Source organism: Neofelis nebulosa, chromosome 5 (genome assembly GCF_028018385.1).
Source record: "Neofelis nebulosa isolate mNeoNeb1 chromosome 5, mNeoNeb1.pri, whole genome shotgun sequence".
Lineage (NCBI taxonomy): Eukaryota > Metazoa > Chordata > Mammalia > Carnivora > Felidae > Neofelis > Neofelis nebulosa.
Window position 1 is genome coordinate 56,677,847 of NC_080786.1, and position 27,524 is coordinate 56,705,370.

General features: G+C 35.3%; 1 long non-coding RNA gene across 2 annotated transcripts in view; it reads left to right on the top strand.

The window, feature by feature from the left end:
• The window catches only part of LOC131511371 (uncharacterized), a 96,457-nt gene that overhangs the window by 53,517 nt on the left and 15,416 nt on the right, over positions 1-27,524 (top strand). For both annotated transcript variants that reach the window (XR_009261491.1, XR_009261492.1), the window contains one exon: positions 17,994-18,236. This is a non-coding gene — a long non-coding RNA (uncharacterized LOC131511371). The remainder of the gene's footprint in view (positions 1-17,993; positions 18,237-27,524) is intronic.

The window sequence follows — 27,524 nt, forward strand, 5'->3', positions numbered from 1 at the left end:
ATATAACTATATAAAGTGATGAATGTTAACTAGACATTGTGGTGACCATTTCACAATGCATACAAATATAAAATAATTATGTCAACTACAGTTCAAATTTAAAAAGTTATATAGTAAATTCCTGAATAAATATTCCTTTAAAACATAAAATATTGCCTTTCAGAATGAAACTCAGTATTTTCTGTCTCCCTTTTCCCATATTGCAAGGATTTGGATATTACAGTGTTCATCCTCATAGCTGGGCTAATCAGGCACTATCACTACACTTACTAGGAGTTGAAATTTTACTAAGAAAAAATTTGTATGTTTATCTATCTAAAATATCCTTTTGAAAATTATTTATCCTATGCCTAGTCCAAAATGAAAGTCTTGTTTCTATTTGCATTGGAATGAATAAAATTTTATCTCTCAGGTTTAAAATGCTGGAGAGTTAACAAATTGAAAATGCATAGTGCAGACACAATAATCTAGCGTGAGGTTAAGTTTTCACATGCAGAACAAACTGTTTTTAATTTTATTTCTTTTATATTTTTTAATTTAAAAAAAATTTAAGTATTTAGTTTGAGAGAGAGAGCAAGCACAAGGTGAGGAGGGGCAGAGAGAAGGAGAGACGGAATCCCAAGCAGGCTCCACGCCATCAGTGCAGAACCCAATGTGGGGCTCAAACTCACAAAATGTGAGATCATGACCTGAGTCGAGATCAAGAGTTGGATGCTTAACCAACTGAGCCACCTAGGCAACCCCAGTACAAACTTTTATTGCCATTTATATGCAATTGGTTACAATTTTTCCCAAGTACAATTATAAACATTAATGAATGTTAGGTAATGTGTAGAAAAGTATGTGCATATTTACACAATTTTTTCAGTACTTTCAAACAGATTATATATCCATTATAGCTATAAATCTAACCTTTCATTTATCCTGATTCAATAATCATGTTTTTATTCCTATTTGCCATAAAATTTTTATTTTTTTTTAATTTTAACAAATGATTTTAGGGGAATTTTTAAATCTCATGCAGTATAGAAGAATGACACAGTATCAGTATTGTTTGCAACTAATTTAACAGACATATTTTACCACCTAAATTAATGTGAGAAGTATCAAAGATCAACAGCAATAGAGTTTTTCTTACCCCTCTACTCAATCTTCTCCCTAACCTCCTACCTCCATTTCCTTGTTTTTGTTTGTTTGTTTGTTTGTTTCTTTTAAGATAACTGATCAGCTCTGTGACTACTAGAGACAGGGGTGTAGGAGATGGGGAAAGTACATGAAGGTGGTCAGTATGCTGTAACTTCCAGTTATAAAATAAGTACTAGGGCTGCAATATACAATGTGATGATTATAGTTAACACTACTTTATGGTATATTTCAACCTTGCTGAGAGTAGATCCTCAAAGTTCTCATCACAAGGAAAAAAACAGGTTTGGTTTTCTTTTTTGATACCTTTGAGATGATGGATGCTAACTAAATTTGCAGTGGTGATCATTTCACAGTATGTTTGTCCAGTCAGTATGCTGCACACCTTAAAATTATAAAGTGTTATATGTCAATTATGTCTCAAAACTGAAAAATAAACTTAAAGAATTGCGAATTTAGGGAACCATCTATTCATTAGTTTCCATCCTGCATTGTTAGTATGTTTTCTTGGTAGGTATTAACACCCCAGAACTTGAAAGCAAGCTTTACTTTAAGATAAACAGGCTCCACTTGGCCTCCATTACACCAGCATTATAGAAACCTTAGGGACTAAGAGTGATAGATGCACTCACCATGGTTCAAGAAGATGCTGAAGATCAAGAAGATGAAGTGGGTGAAAGTCCACCAAGAAGTTAGTTTCAACTCTGGCTCCTGGTCTTACAGGTGATGATAAGCAACATGAGGCAATGAACAAGTGACAAATAATAAATGCCCACAAAATACATATGATACACTAATAGGGAAATTTATGGGACAAAAATTCACTATGATTCAACAAATTATTTCTGTGAAGTAAAGTGACATTGGGTATAAATTTTCTAGGGCTGCAGTAACAAAGTGCCACAAACCAGGTAGCTTATAACAACAGAAATTTATTCTGTTTCTGGAGACCAAAGTTAAGGTGTTGGCAGAGCTATCCCCGCCCCCCCCCCAAGCCTCCAGAAGAATATCCTTTCTCACCTCTTACAGCTTCTGGTAGCACTAGATATTCCATGGTTTGTGGAGCAGAACTGTGATATTTGCCTTCCTCTTTACACGGGTCTCTGTAACTCTGTGTATTCACATGGCCATCTTCTCTTTCTACTTCTCCCCTTTCCTTGTAAGGACACCTGTCACATTGAGTTAGAGCCCATCCTACCCCAGTAAGACCTCATCTTAAGGTCACATACTAAGATAATGGGAGTTAGGACATTTAGTGTATCTTTTTGGGGGTGCCCCATTAAACTCATAAAAGCAGACAAAAGAGGATTTCCATTTGTTAATCTATATTTTTCTGATATGTTTGTAAATATTTGCTAATAATATTCTGGAAATAATTGTAGTTGGTCTCACTCTTGTACTGAGAAGATTCAAGATGAAATAGGTATTGCTAAAAGAGCCACTCAAAGAAAAGTGAAAAGGACACTGAGGAAGTAGGGCCTCTGCCTGTATCCTGTTTGACTTCTTGGAACTCCATGAAGTTTTGACTTGTTTCAACCCCACCTTGTCAACTGCAACTGGGCCACTTCCCATAACACATCCTTCTACTTCAGACTGAAAGAGAGGTAGTGTAACACTTCTAGATAAATAGCCAATCATGTAGGAGATAGTTTAAACTTTGCCAGCAGCAATCATAATTCTTTCAAAATAATTTATGTAACTATGTTATATGAACCTGCACACTCCCCATTTGAAATTTGAAGCACACCTTGGAGTTTGGTTCACTCTGTGTCTTCCAGATTACAATCCCTAAGAACCCAAATCAATGCTTTTGGTTGCTTTAGAGCCTCTTCTTGGTCCATATACCCAATACTAGTTCCCTTTTTCACATGCCTATGTATGCCATGAACATCAAATACTCACTCACCTAGTTCTCCATGCTGCTGGTGATGGGTCTCTGACATATCAATGGACAATAAACACAGATGTACTTACGTTTTTTTCCCCCTTCCCTTTCTTTTTACTTTGAAAGCAAACAGGATGTATAGGATGGCACAATTTTATGAGCATAAGAGGACAAGAAAATTTATTTAAAAACCAAAAACAAAAACAACAAATAATTGGCCATAAAATCCTAAGATTAATCTAGCAGCCACTTAACTCCAAGACTTCTTGGTACATGTGAAACAAAGCACTATTTGTGTAATTATTGTTTATGCTTTCTGTTACCTGGAGATAGACTCATACTAAATAATACATGTGTGAAATGTGTTTTGGATAAATCTTAAAAAAAAATTAAGTTTATTTATTTTGAGAGAGACAGAGACAGCACGAGTGGTGGAGAGGCTAGAAGAGAGAATCTCAAGCAGGCTCCATTATGCCAGTGCAGAGCCTGACACAGGGCTAGAACTAAAAAAAAAAAAACACAAGATCATGACCTGAGTCAAAACCAAGAGTTGGATGTGTAACTGAGCCACCCAGGCACCCCTGTATCTTAAAATTTCATAGACTGAGAAAACTGGTAAGCTGGTATCTCAAGCAAAGGATATTAACATATAAAATGTATTTTGCTTACAAGTTTTGGAAGATATTTTAGATAAATTGTTCTATTTCCTTATGGAGAATCTAGTTCCTAGAAAACAAATCAGATGTTAATATGAAAACAAAACAAAACACAAAACAAAGCTCCACTCTTACTACCAAGGTAATAATTTTACTTATTTTTTGTTAGTGTCTAAATAGACATCAGGAGGCATTGAGTATATAAAATTCAATGGGAAGCATTTAATGTTGAATGCTAGAGTCCAGTTTTTTTTTTTTTAATAAAAAGGTAAACTGGTAAGCTGTGAAGTACAATTGAGTAGTCTTTGCACATTTTTCTGATAGAGTAAATATTAGGAGCTCTCATATAGTGTTTCTAAAAAGGATTAAATATTTTATCGATTATTTAGTGTTTAAATAGTTTAGGACTATACATAATGATTGATCTTTTTTGAAGCTTGATTTATATGAAAGCCTTATCACAGATAAAATGTGATTAGTAATAACTGATTTTGAAAACCCTAAATTTTAGGTCACACTTCCTTATTAAAATAGATAACATCTTGTGTAAATTTTGGTTTCGGAATATACTCATGTATCTTAGGCACTGTTTAACTTTACAGAAAGTTAGCAATAGTATAAGATTATCAGTCTTCATGAAAACTGCTTAGTTGTGCTTTCCAATGAACTTAAAAAACTTGACCATGTCCCTAATAGGTATCACAAATTAATCCATATTTTTTAAATGTTGATAAATACATTCACAACCCAAGTGATGATTCTTTGTTTTTCTCTCTGAAAAATAATGTTTTTATTTACATAATTATATATAATTTTACAACAGTCAACTTTGGAAGAGAAAAGAAGTTTCTGCTGTTGCTCAAGAAAAATCTTTTAGAATGCATTTTTAAAATATTTAGATCACCAATTCTCTTTATTTCCTTGAGTTATTCATAATTATGTCCAAGCAATTAATTTCTTCCGTGTAGATAATATAATCAATTGTCTCTCTTCTTATTTTGCTTTTAGCATGTATATTGATCATTCTGGATGTGTGTCATTAGGATGAGCAATAAAGGGGATGAGTTCTCCTTGTTGACTGCTGAAGGGCAACACAATATGTATATGATGTGGCATATGCCACCTGGCTGTCCTGTCTTGGAGCATTTTGAACAGGCTTGTGTAGCCAAATTTTTAAGCACACCTGCCAAGTACAGAATCCCATGACAGAGTGACATTGAAATTCTCCCCCTATAAAACAATAACACACACAGGGTTTCTTTTCATTATTATAAATAACCAAATTCCTTACAAAGCATTTTAAAAATAAAAGAACATCAATCATACACATACATGCCAAATAATGAATAAATAAAATAAGTAGCTTTCCCTTATTGATTAGGATTTCTCTACTTTTGTCTCAAGAAATGACCAATGAAAACAGAAGTAAATATGCCATCCTTGATAACAAATTGGAATCCAAATCATGGATATAAAAGATTATCACCTTTCAGATTTGAAAATGCCATTATGTGTAGTCTCATTATTTTCCAGATTACTTTATTTTTCCCGATGGTAATTTGGGAACAAAAATATTCAGGTGACAACCAGGCGGGAAAGTTTTTTGGTGGAAGGGAGGAAACAAGTATCCTCTTTTTTCTTTTATTGAAATACAAAAATGGGCTTAAACCATATGAAACCATAGCTATTAATAAATGTTGAACTTTTCTAATCTTATTTTGTGACTCAAGATGAACAATTAAATAAAACATCGTTGCCTTGAACAAGGTAATGGCAGCAGGACTGATTCCAATGGGACAAAATTTTGCAGGACACATAAATATATAATTGTCTTGTTGAGGATTGGTCCAGGGTTCAGCCATGACTGAATTGTCAGGACAGAATAGGGAGTATGCAACTCAAGAAGTTTTGGGACTGACCTAGGCCATTAAGTGAACACAAAGTGAAATAAATAAAGCTATTCTTTGTAAAAAATTATGAGCAGCTTTTTAAATTCCCCATTTTAAAATATGGATAGCCTTAGAACATAATATTTCTAATTTTTCTGTCCATATAGTAATTTATTACAAAGGATTCTAAGCTTAATGTATAACTTACACATTCTTCATTTATATAACCATTGTATATTTTTGTGTAGAAGAAAAAAAACAAATATTTAAATTTAGTATGTCATCTTTGTTGCCTCATGTTAAGCAGCCCTTTTTGGCTTATAAGAAGGACGTTCTTTTTTTAATATACTACCTGAACTGTTATAACCCAGTATTTTTTGCCTATGTTAAAGGGGGCTTTATTAATATTAAATTTGAAAGTAAAGAAGACTGAAAAATAAAACTGTGCACACAGATTTTTGTTTAATGATTAACATTAAAGTTCACATAAACCTCTTTCAGAACAGTTCCATTCTATAATTTATAAAATTGAGAATTTTTTTTAAATGAGAAAATACATTTATGCAGGAAAGACTAATACTTGAGAATCCAGTATTTACATTTTTTCTTCCATGCCATGCCAGCTGCCACAGCCATATATTTAGAAATATTTCATGGTTATTAAAGTATTTTACAATTGTATGAATCATATTTAATAATTCAAATTTTTTCAGATATATTTACTTAAAATTCTTCATCTGTGGTTTTCTTATTTTACATAGGTATTCATAAATAAAATTCCATACTGCTACAGTTAATTGAGACATAGATTCAGATAACACAGTTTTAAAATCAGGCTTTATCTGTCATTTGCCAGATTTAATACAACTTTCTTAATTTGTATATACTCTAATGTCCTCATCCATAAAATAAGAAAATAATAACTCACTACTAATTTGGTTATGTTTATTAAAGGATAAAATGCATCTAAAGTACTAAGACTACTTGGCAGAGTAAGTATCTAATACATTTTATTATTAGTTGTTTATTTTGTACATTATCTTTTATCTTAGAAATAAAATGAGATACTGCAAATGTCACATCATTATTCACCAAAGTATTCCATTAGACTAAGCTGCATTGGTATATTTTCCTCTAAAATTATATTCAGTGGGGAAAATAATTTAATTTGAACTGGTCAAATTGATTTCCTTGCACTTCACAAGCCAAAGTTTGTACTTGCACATTTTGTTTCTTGCAGATTTGTTATGTGCATACATAGAACATCCACTGATGGCCTAAGGAGGGAATTCATTACAAATGACAGCACAAGAATTATCCCAGAAATGTTACAGATTCAACTACAAATACTGTAAGGAAGTTTATGTAGACACTACAGTTACATTGCATTTTTCAGGGTGACATTTAAAACTTAAAGGTTTGGGGGAAATTTTATATGCACTTAGGATACCTTTCAAAAATATTGGAAGCTTGATGCATGCCCATGTGTATACAATCCTATTTTGTGACTAAAAATAAAGCATATGTGCATCAATCAAATAAAAGTTTCCTGAAAATTCATATAGTGGAGATAGTCAACAAGGAGTTGGATTATCCACTTGGGTCAACAAAGAGCCTAAACTAATACACCAGAAAAGAGCACAAGGTCAAGTTTGGATGGATGAATGAAGAGAACCTGAAAGAAAATGTTCAAAGTATCCTTGAACATAATCTGAATGTCTACATAACGAGACTAAATTAGATATAAAGCAATGGGAGAGGATCTTTGTTTCTAGAAACTTGAGGTGAGAACAAGGAGGATTACAGCACATGGAAGCTTCCACTAGAAGAGGTAGAGGATTATGGAAACATAACCGTGAACCCCAGCTTTCGTTCCACCATTGAGAATTCCAAATCTATCTTTCTTGCCGAAACCAAAGGACCACTGGGGTTTAAAGGCACATAAGTGGAAAGAAGACTGTTCTGTAGTAGTTAAGGTAGAGAGGACTGATACGTGGTTTTCTCTTCCATGGGTGTCAATGAATCTTGGGACACCAGATTGAGGAAGCACAGATGTGAGTTTGCGAGGTCCTCAAAGCAGAGAATGCTGATAATAACAGGACCTTCAGTTATCTGAGCATTCTGGCCAGCAGAGATTACAACACACTCTAATCTCTACCAGAGCAAGAAGACCAATAAGGAAATGAAGGAGCAGGTTAAGATGTGAGCCTACCCCAGGGAATTGGAAAACTTGACGGGATACAAAGTTAGGAGAACAGTTCATGTTCCATGGCCTTAGAAGTGTAAGGAAGGAAAAAGTTTTCCTCAACTGTTTAGGATCCTGGCTGGTTCTAAAAATTAAACTGGCAGACAGATTTATAGGAGAAAGGCATACAAATTTTATTGAATATATGTATAAGGAAGACTTCATAAGAGAATGAAGACTTAAAGAAGCGAACAGAACAGGAAGCCTTTATACCTTTTAGACAAAAATTTGCAAAGAATTGACAAGACAAAGGAGTTTGGGCTATGGATAGGGTAAATGGGACAAAAGTAATAAGGTTTTTGTTTAGTGCCTTCTAAGCCCTAAATTCACTATGGTGATAAAGATGTCTTCTATTTTCCTGGTACAAGGAAGGTATCTTTCACATAGAAGACTTATCTCCTGCTTTCCAGGGACAAAGGGGAGGCAGTGCAAAGAAGGGTCAGATTGTCCTCCTTGCAGCAGCTATTTCTTTAGTATGCCAGGGTGGTATATTTTGATGTAACATATTTTGCTACTCTTTACCAGTTTTGCTTATAACTGTTGGCTATGTAAGAAAAAGTTTTCACATTATCGACTGCACTGGGTAAGGCAGGAACCAACCCTGAGCCCCAGTGAGCCAACTCACTCAACAAAGATCAATAGCAGTAAGTATGTCTAAGCTGGACCAGTAGCCACGGAGATCTGTCAAAAGTTTCACATATTAAAAGCAGGTGGGCGAGGATGATTAAAAACAAAACCAAACAAAAAGAGCATTAAAGCACATTCTGAAGTTTAAACAGAAACCTACATTTTTAAATAACATACTCACATAATTAAAAAGAGGATAGTCACTGTTGTTACCACAAATTAGTGGCTTGAAAATATAAAAAAGTATTGCCAAAAGCAAAGAAAAAATGTAAATAGATAAAACATATGAAAAAAAAGGATGACACATGTAAGGCAATCTAAGACACTCAGTGTGCAAATAACACTTCAAAGGAAAGGAAAAAGAACAGATACTGGATAGGCAATGATTAAACAAATAATGGAAGGGACTCTAAGCTCTAGGAACACCTGTGTCTGGATACAAATACAACTATCAGGTCCTAAGGTGGATTAATGAAAAAGCAATGTACTTATTAGGCGAGGCATTTTTGAATTTTACAGATAAAGCTAAAATCTACAAGTTCCTAGAACATAAAAATAATTTATGTTGTTGTTAATAATAACAGGTTAATAATATCTACACAGTTAAAAGGACTGGAATCAAATTTCTCATTTGTAATACTTGAAACTTTAAGAGGCTAATATAACATTTGCTGACTACTGAGAAAAATATTATGTATCCCTCAAATCCTATACCTACTGACAAAAGTCATCATCTCACAGAAGATGGTTAATGTGCAATGATATAATTGCATCTGAGGGAGATGGTTGAGGAACTACTTAAGGACATTTGAAGCAGAAAGAACATGCTAAACTGTAGGAAAATTTTAATCATAATCAAGAACTAAAATTTTTAAGTAGCTCATCCAGGCCTTGGGGCATTTAAAGGCCCCAGAGTGAAGATGGAGAGGTGGCAAGATAGTATGAATAAAAGTGTTTTTTAAGTGTCTCAACTGAATGGGATGAGTGACACAGACCATCTTGTGGGGAATCACTATGCCATCATGGGGAAATATTTTTTGCCAAACAATAGTAGATATATGTATGTAATTCTAAATACAGGGTCAGGTAAGGTAATAAAATAAAAATTATAGTTAGAATATCCATGGGCACCTGGATGGCTCAGTCAGCTGAGCGGCTGACTCTTGTTTTCTGATGAGGCCATGATCTCATGGTCATGGAATCAAGCTCCACATCAGTCTTCTGTGCTAGGTGTGGAGCCTGATTGAGATTCTCTCTCCCCCTCTTCCTTTGTCCTTCCCCTGCTCATAGGCTTACGCTATTGCTCAAAAAAAATCCAAATATGTGGGGAAACAGAAAATTAATAGCAACTTGATAAAAACACATAAAAATAAGGAAATATAGAAAAGAATAGTTTAAAATAATCAGTAAACATAAAATAAGATGGAAGAAGCATGACAGCTATTATAACCATTACTCTCTGTGTGTCTAGAATTATGACTCCTACTAAAGGACAGAGTTCAAATGCACCAGTTTAAATGAAGGCCATTAGAGACAGACTTAAATAAGAAAGGTTGAAAATAAGGGGTTGTCAAATAGGTATCTGGAAAACTCCACAATAGAAGTGGCTTTATTGGAATCATACATACACAAGCTATAGTGAAAGGTTAAAGGTATGATAGAGAATGAGAAGAATATTGTGTCGTGATAAAAGATACACTTTACAAAGAAGGTAAAACAGGAATAAACTTGTATAAAACTAATAGCAGCTAAATTCACAAAGCAGAAGTCATTAGGAATGCAAAAACTTCATGAAAAAAATTGAGTTTTAAAAGGAAACTTCAATAGAACAGAGGGAAGTAGGCAGAGAATATGACAATTCCCTGAAGAACTGGCAGCTGATGTTTAGAGTCCCAGAGGCTCCATTATGAATAGGGAGGAAGCAGTCAAGATTATATGCCAGTTCAGATAATCATTATGAAATCCCTGCATAAAATCACTTTAGTGATGATGGAAATAGAAAGCCAAGATACTGAGTGCCCAGTTGCAAAGTGTGCCAGGAACATACAGAGAGTGCCCTGGTAGGCACTATAGGAAATTGTGCTGTTTCCAATCAAAGATTCTGTATCCTTTCTCCCTATTAAAGAAGCCTATATCCTTCCAAAAGGAAAGTATACAGAGTGAGGGATTATGACATATGCCTATCACAGTAAAATTTGCAATGGAATTACTCAGAAATATTATTTATTCCCTTAGTAAAAAGTGTAATTTTAAATTGCATATTTGACTTTTTACCTCCATCTATACTTAGAGAGTACTGGACACCTTACTAAACAAGCTAGAAGACAAAAAAATCAACATGTATGACGTCATTTGGTGTAATTTCTAAGTTAGAAAAGGAAAAATAATTTCTATCAACAGGCACTAAATCACACTGAGTAATAGACACTTAAAAAAATAAGGTTCAGTTCAAGATGGTGATGTGGAAGGAGCTTGAATGCACCTCCTGCCTTGGACACACCAAATCTACAGCTACATATGCAACAACTTCCTCAGGGTAGGAGTACTAGTTGAGCAACTCCTATGCATTGAATAGCCAAGGAAAAACCCATATCGAAGTGGGTAGGGGAAGCTGAGACACAATTTTGACATAAACTCCAACACTGGCACAGAAACCCACATATAGGAGGGAACTCAAAACCTGGAGCTTCTCCCTGAGTAAAGGGTTTGAAACCCACCTTGAGCACTCTAAATTTTAAGACCTATACCTGAAAGACAATCCCCCAAAACTTCTATATTTGAATGCCAGCAGGGTTTGTGTCCATAAGACTCACTAAGCCATAGTGATCTGAGAAACACTTCTTAAGGGGCTTGCATACAAAGACTTACCGTGGCCTGAAACAGGCAGTCAACTTAGAAGTACCCATAATTTCTGTGAAAGAGGCCTATTTGATTATCTTAAAGCATCAGCCTGAGAGGCATCTAATTTGCCACACATCTGGGTGTTTACTGATATACTCTCCAGAGATAGAGGCCAATGGGCACCATTCTGGCCCTTTCCCTATGCCTCATGCCTGGTAACAAGAATCTCTCAGAAAAGAGTTTACACCTCATCAAGTTCCCTGATTTTTGCAGCTGCCACCCAGGGGACATCTTTAGATTACCTGGCTCTGGTGCACAGTCAGGCTTATACTTAAAGGTCTCACAGACTATAACCAACGAAGAAAAATTTATTAACCAGCTACCATCCCAAGGGCACAAAATACTTTTTGTGGCTGTCACCCAGGGACACCCATTGATCATCAGGCTCTTGTGACCAGTAGGGATTATGCTTATATGAGTTTGATTTCCATTCAGTCTGAATATAGGTACTGACTGAGATCCTCCCTTCTGGGACACTGAAAAGTCTTGGTATATTCTCAACTATTAAAGCCGTCAAAAATAAAGTAGGCTCAGGACACCTGGCTGGCTCAGTTAAGTGTCCATCTCTTGATTTCAGCTCAGTCATAATCTCTTGGTTCATGGGATTGAGCCCTGTGTCAGGCTCTGTGCTGACAGTGAGAAACCTGTTTGGGATTCTTTCTCTCCCTCCCTCTCTGTCCCTCACCTGCTCTTGCTCTTGCTCGTGCTCTCACTCGCTCACTCTGTCTCTCTCTCCCTCCCTCCCTCCCTCAAAATAAATAAATAAGCATTAAAAATTAAAGTAGGCTGCTTGGACAATCACAAAAGTTTGAGAGACACCCCCAAATAGGGCAGGAATAAACAATAAGGTCATCTCTTATATAAAGACACTGTGAAATCTGGAAGTGGTGGCTATTTTATCTAATGCAGGGAAAGTAACACAGAGGGTCAAGGAAAAAAAAGAGGAATAAATTAAAAAAAAAAAAAAAGTAAGATAAAACCTCAGAAAAAGATCTTACTGAAATGGGGCTAAGAATTTCAACAAAGAGACAGAAAATATACGAAGGTACCAAATAGAAATCACAGAGCTGAAGAACACAAACACTGAAATATTTAGAGCTCAACAGCAGGCTCATTAAAGCAGAGGGAAGGATGAGTGAACTTAAAGACAAGGCAGTGGAATTCACCCAAACAAAATAGCAAAAGAAAAAGAAAAAAAAGAGTAAAGCTAGCTTAAAGAAATGATAGGACATCAAACAGATTAACATTCACATTATAGGAGTCCCAGATGGAAAGTGTGAGAGAAAGGGGCAGAAAATCTATTTAAAGAAATTATGGCTGAAAACTTCCCTTCCATGGGGGAAGAACATACAGATCTAAGAATTCTAGAGAGTTCCAAAAAAGATGAACACAAGAACCCATACCAAGATACATTATAATTAAAGTGTCAAAAGTCAAGGAGAGAATTTGTATTTATTTTTATTTTTTTAAAAATTTAATGTTTATTTTTGAGAGAGAGAGAGAGATAGAGAGTGCAAGCAGGGGAAGGGCAAAGAGAGAAGGAGACATAGAATCTGAAGCAGGTTCCAGGCTCTGAGCTGTCAGCACAGAGCCCAACGCAGGGCTTGAACTCAGGAACTGTGAGATCATGACCAGAGCTAAAGTCAGATGCTTAACTGACTGAGCTACTCAGAAACCCCAAGGAGAGAATTTTTAAAGTATCAAGAGAAAAACAACTTGTTATATACAAAGAACTACCATAATATTATTAACAGATTTTTCACCAGCAACTTTGCAGGCCAGAAGGGAAAGGCATGATATATTGTGTGTGCTGAAAGAAAAACTGCCAATAAAGAATACACTATGGGGAAAAATTATTCTTCATAACTGAAAGAAAGGTAAAGATTTCCCAGATAAGCAAGGCTAAAGGAGTTCATCACAACTAAACTGGCCTGAAAAAAATGTTAAATGGGTTTTTAAAGCTGAAATAAAGGGGTGAAAATTAGTTACAGGAAAACAATGGAAATATAAATCACACTGATAAATTTAAGTATATAATAAAATTCAGAATTATCAAATGTTGAAATGGTGGTGGATTAATCACTTATAAATTTAACATGAGGGTTAAAAGACAAAAGTTGTAAAAAATAGCTCTAATTTGAATAATTTAAGGGAAGCACAAGATAAAAAGATGTACACTGTAACATCGAAAATGAAAGGTGGAGGGGGAGTAATAATGTAGAGCCTTAGAATGCATTTGAAATTGTGTTGTTAGCAAATTAAAATAGACTGTTATAAATATAACTTGCTTTAGGTAAGGTCATAGTATCCAGAAAGTAAACCTATAATAAATACACAAATAATAAAGCAAAAGCAATCTAACCATACCACTATAGAAAATATTCAAAACACAAAGAAAAATAGTAAGAGAAGAAAGGAACAGAGAAATTATAAAATAGCTAGAAAAAAATGAAGAAAATGGCAATCAATACATATTTATCAATAATTATTTTAATGTAAATGGACTACATTCTTCATTCAAAAGATATAGTGTGGTTGAATGGATAAAACACAACATCTATCTATATGCTGCCTACAATAGACCCACTTCAGATTTAGGACACACACACAGAATGAAGAGATGAAAAAAGATATTCCATGAAATTGGAAACCAAAAGCAGCTTGGGGTAGCTATACTTCTATCAGACAAAATAAACATTAAGTCAAACTGTACTAAGAGATAAAGAATCTCATTAAACAACAGGATATAACATTTGTAAATATTATGCACCTAACATAGAAGCACTTAAATATATAAAGCAAGTATTAACAGACCCAAAGGGAGAAATAGAAGGCAACACAAAAAAATAGCAGGGGATTTTAATACCCTACTTTGACCAACAGATAGATTATCTAGACAGTAAACAATAAGAAACCATTGGCTTTAAGTAACATGTTAGACTGGCATGTCTTAATAGATACATACAGAACATTCAATCCAAGATTAACAGAATATATATTATTCAAAACACAGATGGGATATTCTCCAGGATAGATCATATGTGAGGCCACAAATCTTAATAAAGTTAAGATGATTGAAATCATATCAAGCATCCTTTCTGACCACAATGGTAAGAATTTAGAAATAAGTTACAAGAAGAAAACTATAAAATTCACAAATATTTAGAGACTAAACAACATGCTGCAGAACCAATGAGTTCAAGAAAAAAAAGAAAAATCAAAAAATATCTTAAGACAAATGATAATAAAAATACAACATACCAAAACTTATGGGATGCAGCAAAAGTAGTTCTAAGAGGGTCATCCAAAGGGCAAACTGCCTACCTCAAGAAATAAGAAACTACTCAAATAACCTAATTTACACTTCAAGAAACTAGAAAAAAAAGAACAAAAGCCAAACTTATTAGAAGGATGGAAATAATGAAGATCAGAGTGGAAATAAATAAAACAGAGACAAAAAACAATAGAAAATATCCATGAAACTAAGAGCTGGCTTTTTAAAAAGATAAACAAAATTGAAAAATCATTAGCTAGACTAAGAAATAAAGAAAAAGTGAAAGGGTAGAAATTACAACTGACACCACAGAAAAACATAGATTCATAAGAAGCTAATACGAATAACTATACAGCAGCAAACTTGACAACTTAGAGAAGAAATGGATAATTATGAGAAACATATAACCTGAATCCAGAAGAAATAGAAAATCGGAACATGCTAATTACTAGTAAGGAGATCAAATCAGTAATCATAAATCTCCCAAAAGAAACCCACAAAAGTCTAGGACCCAATGACTTCACTGGTAAATTCTACCAAATATTTAAAAAATAATGACAATCCTTCTCAAATACTTCTGCCCCCCCAAAAAAGAAAGGAACGCTGCCAAACACATTTTATAAATCCAATGTTATCCTGATACCAAAACCAGACAAAGACACAAGAAAATGGAAGCTGATAATAGTGATGAAATAGATGAAAAATCTAAGCAAAATATTAACACACCAAATTCAATAATACATTCAACGGATCATACACTTATCTAATGAGATTTACCCCAGGCATGGAAGGATGGCTAAACATCTAATCAATCAATGTGATACACTACATTAAGAAAAGGAAGGATAAAATCATATAACCATCTCAAAATATACAGAAAAGGCTTTTGAAAAAACTCAATATCTATTATGATTAAAAAAAAAAAAAACCTCTCAGGGCGCCTGGGTGGCACAGTCGGTTAAGCGTCCGACTTCAACCAGGTCACGATCTCGCGGTCCGTGAGTTCGAGCCCCGCGTCAGGCTCTGGACTGATGGCTCGGAGCCTGGAGCCTGTTTCAGATTCTGTGTCTCCCTCTCTCTCTGCCCCTCCCCCGTTCATGCTCTGTCTCTCTCTGTCCCAAAAATAAATTAAAAACGTTGAAAAAAAAATAAAAAAAAAAAAAAAAAACCTCTCAACAAAGTGGATATAGAGGGAATACACCTCAACAAAATAATGGTAATATATGAAAAACCCACAGCTAACATCATTCTCTATGGTAAAAAGCTGAAACCATTTCCTTTAAGATCAGGGATAAGAATGCCCGATATCACACTTTTATTCAACATAGTACTGATAGTCCTAGCCAAAGCAATTAGACAAGAACAAGAAATAAAATTCATCTAAATATGAAAGAAGTAAAACTGTCACTATTTGAATATTACATGATATTAATATACAGAAAACTCTAAAGACTCCACACACACACAAAAAAATAAGAACTAAAATAAATTAAGTGAAGTTGCAGGATACAATATCAATATACAAAAATCTGTTGCCTTTCTATTACTAATGAACTATCATATCAGAAAGATAAATTAAGAAAACAATCTTGTTTACAACTGCATCAAAAAGAATAAAATAACTGGAAATAAATTTAACCAATAAGTGAAAGTCCCGTGCCATAAAAACTATGTTTATGAAAGAAATTAGACACAAATAAATGGATAGACCTTTCATGTAATTGTGTTGGAAGAATATTGTTAAAATGTCCATACTACCCAAATCTGTCTACAGATTCAATGCAATTCCTATCAAATTCCAATGATATTTCTACACAGAAGTAGAATAATCCTAATATTTGTATGAAACTATAAAAGATAGCCGAAGCAATCTTGATAAAGAAGAACAGAGCTTGAGGCATCATGCTAATTTTAAACTATAGTACAAAGCTACAGTCATCAAAACAGTATGGTGTTGGAATAAAAATAGATCCATAAATCAATGGAACAGAAGAGAGCTCAGAAATAAACCCATGCATATCTCATCAATTAATTTATGACAAAAAAAGTCAGGAACATACAATGGGGAAAGGACAGTCTAATAAATGATGTGGGAAAATGGGACTACCTCATGCAAAACAATAAAACTTGATCATTGCCTTATACCATACACAAAGAAATTAATCAAAAATGGATTAAAGACTTGAACATAAGAGTTGACACCATAAAACTCCTAGAAGGAAACATAGGTAGTGAACTTATTTACATCAAACTTGTGAAGAAATTCTGGATTTGAAATCAAAAGCAAAGGGAACAAATCTAAAAATAACAAGTAGAACAATATCAAACTAAAATCTTCTGTGCATAATAAAAATGAACAGATAACCTGCTGTATGGGAAAAGTACTGCAAATCAAACATCTGATAAGGGTTAATATTTAAAAATATAGGAAGAACTCCCATAACTCAATAGCAAAAAGTAAACAATCCTATTTAAAAATGGGCAGAATCTGAATAGACATTTTCCAAAGAAAACATAGAAATGGCCAACAGGTACATGAAAAACTGCTCAACATTGCTAATCACCAGGGAAATACAGTTAAATATTATCTCATATCTTCCAGAATGACTATGGTCAAAAAAAATCAAGAAAGAACAAGTGTTGGAGAAGACATGGAGAAAAAGGACTCCTCAGTCACTGTTGGTGGGAATGTACATCATTGCACACACTGTGGGAAATAGTATGGGGGTTCCTCCAAGAAATTAACAATAGAACTACCATACTATCCAACAATTCTACTTCTGCATACTTAACCAAAATGAACAAAAACTCTAACTCAAAAATATATATGCACCCCATATTTGTTACAGAATTATGTATAATATCCAAGATATGTAAGAAACCTAAGTATTTGTCAATGGATAAATGGATAAAGAAAATTCAGTATGGATATGAAATGAAATATATTTAGCAATAAAAATGATCTTGCCATTTGCAAAAACATGGAGAGAGCTTGATGACTTTGTATTAAATGAAATCACACAGTGAGAGAAATACCATAAATTTAATATGTGGAGTCTAAAAACAAAACTGAGATCTTAGATACAGAGAACAGATACATGTTTGCCAGAAGTGGGGGGTTGGGGTTGAATGAAATTGGTGAAGGTACATGTTCAAAGGTACAAGCTTCCAGGTATAAAATAAGCCATCAGATTCAATGTACACTATGGTGACTATATTTAATAATATTGTACTGTATACTTGAAAGTTGCTAAGCGAGTAGATCTTTAAAAACAAGTACCTATGTGTGGTGATGGATGTTACTTGATTTCAATAAGATGTCATTATGTTATATACCTGAAACTGATATAATGTAATGTCAATTATATCTTAGAAGAAGAAAAAGGAGGAGGAACAGAAAGAAGAAACCTGCCCTATTGGCCTCCATAAGGAAGGGAAAATGTGAAGCTGCAATGTTTTCTCTCTAGTCTCCTGTACTTGGTTTGAAAACAGGAGCGCTTTTTAATTCTAGTGTTCTTCCTCAAAGTGGATATGATGGGAAGAGATGAGTTGTGAGTATCCTCATGACTTCATCATTGTTTGCCCACAAGATTCTCATCACAGTGCAGTTGAAAAAGTAAGCCTAAATTCTGAAAATTTTTCTAACCACCTCTTCTAAAACAGATTCCTTTTTCTAACATAGTAGTTATGTCTCCAAAGCCCACAACTGTCAGGCTTCCTTCATATTTGCTCAAAGCCCTCACAGAAAATCATTTGCTATGTTATCTTACTTAGGAAAATATTTTCTAATACTAGAAACCCAATCATTCTTAAAGTCAATTTTACATACTAAGGCATATTAAAAACATTTTTATTATAATATCCCCAACACCTAGGTGAATACCTAGATTCTGAATACCTAGATCAATGTCTGCAAGATAGTAGATATTCGGTAAAGATTTTTCAGCACTTAAGGAATATTTAATTTTATTTTAAAACGTTGTCACTTGCTCTTCTGTTCTCATGCTCCTGGGTGAGATAATTTCGAAGGTAACTTGATTTCTAAGAATGTAAGGTCTACAGGGCATAGGGATTCCCATTCTTTCATTGCTGTAGCCCCAGTACTAAAAACCTTAATAAATGTTTAGACTTTAATAAATGTTCATTGGATGAAGTAGAAACATTTATATTAACATTTAATTTAGTTGTAAAATATAACAAATGTGCCAAAAAGAATATGACAATCATGTACCAAACTCTCATTTATGCTGTCTTTTCTCCAATTTATTTGTTAAAATAAACAAAGTTTGACCACCTCTGGTCTTCTCACTTCTTCCCTAGATTTACTTTTTTAAATTTGTGTGTAGCATATGTATGCTTTATATGTTTACAATAAATATATTATAATCAATATGTATTATTTTATATTTAAATTATATTTATATATGGAAATACTTTTTATTCTAGGAAGTTGAGGCTTTTATTCTAAGATTGTAAGGCTATGACAGTATTTTAAAAATACTTTTAGTTTCTTTTTCCCATACTCTAAAATTACTTATGTTCTTTAAAATCTCAGAAAAACTCAGCTTTAGGCCCAGCCTGCATGTCTCTATTTCTCTTTTACCATTCTTTTTTGTCTAATCTTAACATTAGAATCATGAAAGGAAAAAAAGCAAAGATTCATAAGGGAAATATAGTGAAGAAAAGAAAAATGATCACATTTATATTTTGATCCTATCACAGGATCAGCTGAAGGCTCCTGACAGATATTTCACTTTAAGCTGATCCTCACTATCCACTAACCAGTGGTACATATTGTGTATAATATTTGCATTTATTTGTTTATCAAATAGTTATCCTTAGTAGCTGTCCATAGTCTTAGGTGCTGCACTACAAATTAAGTATTCATCACTTAACAAGACAGGTTCCTTACCTCAGAGAGCTTACTATTCAATGGAGGGAAAAAAAGAACAAAAATATTGAAGAGTAAAATATAGATACATATATTGGATTATAGGTAATTCTGAGCTCACATGTGGCAAGAATAAAAGACATTGAGAATTACATGATTTTCCAGAGACAGTTGCCTTTAAGCAAAAGTTAAGTAGGGGTGAAATAAATATAGCCAGAACAGGGATTCAAAATCCAGAAAGAGCCTAGTACTCTCAAAGGGGCTAATAATTTCTATATACTAGTTACAAAGGGAAGAATGACCAAAAATACAGCTAAATAGACAAGGTAGACCATAAAAGGCCATAGGAATATCTTTTATAGAAAACATTGATCAGTTTGGGATACTATATCAAATATGAGAGACTAGGTGGCTTAATCAACAATTTACTTCTGATAGATCTCGATGCTAAAAATCCCCAGATTAAGGGGCCAGCATATTCCATTCCTGGTGATAACCCTCTTCCTGGTTTGCAGATAACTGCCTTTTTACTATATGTTCGTACAGTGGAGAGAGAGCACTCTGTTCTCTTTATAAGGGCACTGTATTAGGGCCTCTCCAAAACCAAAAGTGCTAGCAGGTAATATTTCTCTACCCTCCTCTCCCAGCCTAGATAGCCAGTTCATAATGGACAACTCACATCTCATGGTAACTTGGTTGCCCGTGGTCAAGCATTCAGTGTCTACCATGGTCCAGTAGCAAGCCAAGAACTGTTTCTTAAAAGGAGAGCATCTGCAAAAGATGGGGCTGGTCTTTGCTCCAGAATCCCAAGATCCTGCAGTATGATTCACTCTAAGTGCCTTCTAAAGACTTCGAACAGCATCTGTATCTGCCACTGACACTTCAGCATCATTGTATCTGCTAGATCACATGTGAGTTTGCACAACAGCCTAGGCCTATTGCAGAGCCTTTTCTTGTTTGGCACCCCACTTAAAACGAACAGTTTCTTGGACCATTAAGTAAAACAGCCAGAGAACACACTGAAATAATGAATATGTTGCCTTCAAAATCCAAAAGGCCCCCTAAGCATTATACCTCTTTTTTAGTTGCAGGAGGGGCTAGATACAGCAACCTGTTCCTCTTAGAAAGTTTATCCTGACAGGTCTCACACCACCATGGACACATCATGAGAGTGTGCCTTAAAGCTGCAATGTTAAAACCAGAATTTCTTCTTAGTAAGCCCATATTTATAAATTTTTACTGATGCTACATTATGTTCCTTTTACACTATCCCAAATCCTTTTCATCCATTCCCAAACATTTTTCCAAGATTTCTGCCAGTATAATTTAGAAAACCGTAGTTCTTTTAGCATATAGCACACCTCCTCATAGGACACACTTTGTACCGCACTTTCAGGGACCTACTATCACTTGAGTCTAGCTATAGGGTTGTAGAAGCAAAAAGGAGTGGTAAGGGTGAATCCTGAGGAAAATCAGCATTGTCTTACAGGGTAGCTGCCTCAGAGGACACCATTAGTTTCCTCAGGCAGTATAAGGTTAATCCCTTCAGAAAGAGATAGAAAGGCCAAGACTACCATGGGTGGAGAGGTCAAATTCATTGGGAATGGATTCTGCTGCCACTGGGAGGGGTTGAGAGGCCACTTCTGCTGAAGGTGGGGTGGCTAATTCCACCCACCTTTTCCACAGACAAAACTTATCAGAATTTAGGGGATCCATTACCCATCTTTATGAGAGTTTTTCCACACATCCCGTTCCAATTTGTAGGAGCCCCATGATCTCCTAACCATTGCCCTCATTTTAACTGTAGACACCTTTAAAAGCTAAAAGTTCCACTTGTGTTGTGATGTAGCCAGTCTCAACATGAGGCTCTATGTTTGGTTTTCAGCAATTCCATCCCTGTTGTTATAGTTAGGGCACATATAGAAGTTCTGGTGTCATTGAATCCCTGAGCTCATCCTTTTCTTTCACCATATTGTTCAGGGACATTAGGAGCTACCACAGTCACTAACTAGCTTTCAAAAAATCTGCAGAGGTATAATATACAGAATTACCTAGCTCCTGGTTTCTTGAGCAGAGTTGACCCACAGTTTCACATTAGTTTCAGATGTACAACTTAGTGATTTGACAAGTGTGTATATTATGCTAGGTTCAACATAAGTATAGCTACTATCTGTCTCATTACATCACCATTACAATATCATTGACTGTATTCCTTACGTTCTATTTTTTATTCCCATGACTTACTGGGAGTCCTGGAACACCATAACTGGAAGCCTTTATCTCCCTCTCCCCTTTTACCTATTTTTGTTCAGACCTTCACCTCCCTCCCCTCTGGCTACTATCAGTTTGTAGTAATGTTCTGATTCTACTAATTTTTTTCAGATTTCATTTATGAGTGAATTCATATGGTATTGGTCTTTCTTAGTCTGACACATTTTACTTAGCATAATACCCTCTAGGTCCATCAATATTGTCTCAAAAGTCATGATTTCATCATTTTTATGGCTGTGTAAATATTCCTGTGTGTGTGTGTGTGTGTGTGTGTGTGTGTGTGTTTATGTATCCTTGTCAATTCATCTACTGATGGACACTTAGGTTGCTTCCATATCTTGGCTACTGTAAATAATGCTGCAACAAACATAGGGGTTTATAAGTCTTTTTGAGTTAGTGTTTTAATTTTATTTGGGTAAATATCCAGTGGTGAAATCATTGGATCATATGGTTTTTCTATTTTTAACTTTTTGAGAACTCTTCATATTGTTTTCTAGAGTGGCTGCACCAATTTATGTTCCCCCCACCAGTTCATCCATGTTCCTTTTTCTCCACATCCTCACCAACACTTGTTTCTTGTCTTTCTTTTCATATTTATTTATTTTGAGGGAGAGGTGCAGAGGGAGAGGGAGAGAGAGAATTCCAAGCAGCTCAATGCTCACTGCAGAGCCCAACACAGCTCAGTCCCACAATCATGTGATCATGACCTGAGCCAAAATTGAGAGTCAGATGCTTAGCCGACTGAACCTCCCAGGCACTCCTCTTGTCTTTTTTATGTTAGCTATTCTGATAGGTGTGAGGTGAGATCTCCTTGTGTTCAACTGCATTTCCCTGATGAGTGATGTTGAGCATATTTTCCTGTGTCTGCTGACCATTTATATGCCCTCTATAGGTCTTCTTTGAAAAATGTCCTTTGCCCATTTTTAAATCGGATTATTATTTTTGTGTGTGTGATGTTGAGTGATATAAGTTCTTTATATATTTTGGGTAACAATCCCTTATCACATCTATCCTTCTCCCATTCAGTAGGCTGTCTTTTTTTTTTTTTTTTTTTTTTTTACAATTTCCTTTGCTGTGGAAATGTTTATTTTTATGTAGTAGTTTATTTTTCCTTTTTTTCCCTCGCCTTAGGAGACATATGTAGAAAACTGTTGCTATAGTCAATGTCAGAGAAATTACTGCCTATGTTCTTGTCTAGAATTTTTATTTCAGGTCCAAAATTTAGGTCTTTAATCCATTTAGTTTATTATTATGCATGGTGTTAGCAAGTTGTCCAAATTCATTCTTTTACATGTATCTGTCCAGTCTAGCACCATTTAAGAGGCTCTTTCTCATTGTATATTCTTGCCTCCTTTGTAATAGTTCCTTGTTTCTTTTAAGTGGTAGATTAGGACTATCTAATTTGTGTATCTCTATAAACAGTTCACATCATGGAAAATCAGTGCTCTCTTTACTACTAGTAATAGTGTCTGTAGAGTTTTTAAATCTAATCAGAGAGCCAATTCCAGAAACCTCGGAACCAATTTTAAAAAACTCACTCTTAAAATTTTGTTTCTCTTGATTCATTCTCAGTACCAAAATATCTATATTAGAGTTCTCTAGATAAAGAGGGCCAATAATTATACATATTCACAAACATATATGTAAATATATTTATACAGTTATTTGAAGTGCTTTATTATAAGGAATTGGCTCACATAATTATGGAGTTTGAGAAATCCCACAATATGCCATCCACACACTTGAAACCCAAGAAAGCCATGATGTCAGGATAAGTACAAAGGCCTGAGAACCAACAGAGCCAATGATGTAGATTGCAGTCTAGTTGTGATGATCTTAGAACCAGAAGTACCAAGAGAAAAAGACTGACATTCCTCTCAAGTAGTCAGGCAAGAAGGGCTGAAATCTACCTTCCTCTGCCTGTTTGTTCTATTCAGGCCCTCAAAAGGTTGGAGAATGCCCACTCACACTGGGGAGGGAAACTGCTTTACTGAGTGTACCAATTCACTTACTAATTTCATCCAGAATCACTCTCACAGATACACGCAGAAATAATATTTAGCCAAATATCTGAGCGTGTAAGATCCATTAGAGTTGATACACAAAATTAGCCATTATAGGCACTAATCCTATCATCCTCACCAAACCCTATTACATCCCAAAGGCCCGTCCTCTAAGTATCATAACATTGGGGATTAGGCAAATATCATAATCATTTGCCATAATGATTAGGGAGAAAGTAACCCAAATACTCAGTTAATAGCAAATATCATCAGATGGACATGTTAGAAAATGTGTGTTGCAAATCTGAGCAGAACAACCTGGAGGAAATTATCTGCCTAGAGTAGTGATAAATAAGATCAACATAAATAGATATATTCACAAGTATAGGAGGTAGAACTGACAATTCTTGGCGATTAATTAGATTTGGAAGAAGATGGAATTAAATATGACCCAGGTGTATGGTGCTGAGGGCATATTGTGAGGCATCATGAATAATATATTAAAGAGTATTAAGCTCCCTCACATTTTCTCCATACTTCTTCCTTAAAAGTTGTGAGAACTTGTGAGTGGAGGGAGTCTTTATGCTGAATGTTCAGTTCTCTCCCAAAGATCTTGGTTCCGTTTATTTTCTTAACTTTATTGGCGTTTTGCCTCTATGTGTTAACATACCAAACAATATTTTGAGATAATAAGCAACCAAAAAAGTATCTTTTCTCCCAGAAGAGACCATTCAGCAAGAAATAGCAGGTCAAAGGGAAACACACAACGAAACAAAAAAGTGTAATAAAAGTATTCATAGTTTTCAAAATCTAACTATTTTTCAATAGCTTTCTCACAGAGAAAAAAGTAGACTTAGTCCCCTGGGATCATCTATATTTCTGAAATAAATATTTAAGAAAAAATAAAACACAGTAAAATTACTGAGCGCCTGCTTTGTGTCGAAAAGTTTCTTTAATCAACAATGTCAACTTCTGTATCCATAAGACCCTATAAGTTGTTTCTATTTTAAAGATAAAACAAACAAGGTTGGTAGAATTTATGTAATTTATCTAAATCCATGGAACAGATGGTGTTAGAATTCAAATATAAGTTTTCCTCTGCCTTAAACATCAGAGAGTAAAATTTTCATAAATATTATTTTAAAATGTGATTTTGAGTTCTAACCCCCTCAGGTGTCAAAATTTAACCTCTAAAGAAATTAAATTTCTGCATTTAAAAGTTTGGAACATAAGTAATAATACACCAAGACAAAAATGATGACAAAGCCTCAGTAAAATTTTTGTAAGGATATTGCTGCAGGTTAAAGCTATTTAAAATAAGTATAATATATAAGCAGTTGCCAAAACGTATATTAAATAATAAATTTAATTGGAATAATATCAACAAATAGCCTAGTTTAATTTGAAAAATTTAAGTTATATTAAGTTATGTATTAAATATCTTTGTTCCTGGACTGATGAAGATGGCAGAGTAAAAGGAGCCTGAGTCCATCTTGCATAGACACACCAAGATAACAACTACATGTATACAACTAACTGAAAATGACCCACAGACTGGCAGAACAGACCTTCCACAGGTAATCCTAGATAATAGGCCACACCAAAAAGGGAAGGGCAGAGACAAGGATAGGAAACAAACCCCCAGCAATACTAACCACAACTGGGAGGAATGCACTAAGAACAAAAAAGAGGATCAGATTCCATACCGGGCACCCCAGACACTGGGGACACACGCTGGGAAGATGAGTCCCCATAATATTTGGCTTGAAAAACCAGTGAGGCTTGATTTCATGAGCTCTTAAAATCAGTCAGGTTCAACTCCTGGTACTTTAAAAACCGGTGGGCTTAGCTCCAGGAGAGCCAGAGAGCAATAAGAAAGTCCTTCCCTTAAAGAGCCAGCATAATAAATAACCTGGCCAAGATACAACATAGAGGCAGCAGTTTGAAAAGCACCCAGGGTATATACCTGAAGGGGAATTATTACTCATCTCAGAACATGTGCTAGACGGGCTGAGATCTTTAGGAGACATCAAGAACAAAAGTTCTGGCAGGTGCTATTTCTCTTCCCCTCCCCAAGCCTAGATAGCTGGACATTTGCAAGAACCAGCATTAACACTCTCCACCTGTCCTGACAGCATCATGTGCCCCACCCCTCACCTAATGCTGTGGTCCAGCCCCGTCCAACCTGCCCACCCCCCATGGCCATTTCTCCAAAGTGGCTCCTATTCCTATACACCGTACTAGAAGCTCTGGCATGGACCAATGCCAGTACGAAGTTACTCCTGCCCTAGGGAGAGGGGGAGATGCCCACAGTACCAGGAGCTGAGCCACTTAGCTGGTCATGCGGAGAGAAGGCCCTGCCATTAGACGCACACACAGTTGCACCAGAAAGACTGGGTGCTGACATCTAATCTGACTGCTAGCCCCATCTACAATGAAAGCCTCTCAGATGGCAGCTCAGGGACAGCATTCTACTTTCAGAATGCTCACAACTACAGCAAAGTAAGTGTAGAGAACTATCCTGATTTTTTTTTTAATTTTTTTAATGTTTATTTATTTTGAAGGAAAGTGAGACAGAGCATGGGCGGGGGGGGGGGGGCAGAGTAGAGAGGGAGGACAGAATCTGAAGCAGGTTCCAGGCTCTGAACTGTCAGCCCAGAGCCCGGTGTGGGATTCAAACTCACGAACCATGAGATCATGACCTGAACTGAAGTCGGATGCTTAACCGACTGAACCACCCAGGCGCCCCTTGATTTCTGACACCACCCACCTACCAGTCTGCAGTGGCTTCACATAAGCCCCTCAACAGTGCAGGAACCAAATCCTGTCAGGCATGCCCACAGCAGGAAAACTGGGACAGTGCAGCTGACTGGTTGGAGGGCAAACTCTGCTTATCCACAACAGTAGGGCACACACAACCATATAGCAAATACCCCTGCAGTACCAGGTTCTAGTGAACAGGGCACATTGCACTACAGAGCACCACTGGATTCTTCTTTACAAGGCCAATACCTTTAAGACCAGGAGATATAACTGACGTCCTTAATACATAGAAACAAAAACAGACAAAATTAAGAGACAGAGGAAAATGTCCCAAATGAAAGAACAGGGAAAAATCACATTAAGAGAGCTAAATAAAACAGAAATAAGCAATGTGTCTGGAAAAGAATTCAAAATGGTCATACAGATACTCACTAGTTTTGAGAAAACAGTGGAGTATCTCAGGGAAACCTTCAACAAAGAGGTAGAAAATATAAAAATGAAATAGAGATAAAGAACTCATTAACTAAAATAAAAAATACACTAGGGGGAATCAGTAGCAGATTACACTATGAGAAGAATGGATCAGTGATCTGGAAGACAAAGCAATGGAAAGCAATAAAGCTGAACAGCAAAAAGAATAAAAATGCAAATAGGTTAAAGGAATTCAACATGTAATCAAGAGTAATAACATTTGTATTTACAGGTAATCCAGAAGGAAAAGAGACAGAGAAGGGGGCAAAAAACTTATTTGAAGAAATAATAGCTGAAAACTTCCCTGATCTGTGGAAAGAAACAGACATGCAGATCCAGAAATTTCAGAAAACCCCTAACAAGTTGAACCCAAGGAGGTCCACACCAGGACGCTTAAATCATTAAAATGATTAATCATTAAATGACAAAAAGTAGTGATAAAGACAAATTTTAAGAGTAGCAAGAGAAAACAGTATCATATAAGGGAAAGCTGAAAAGGCCATCA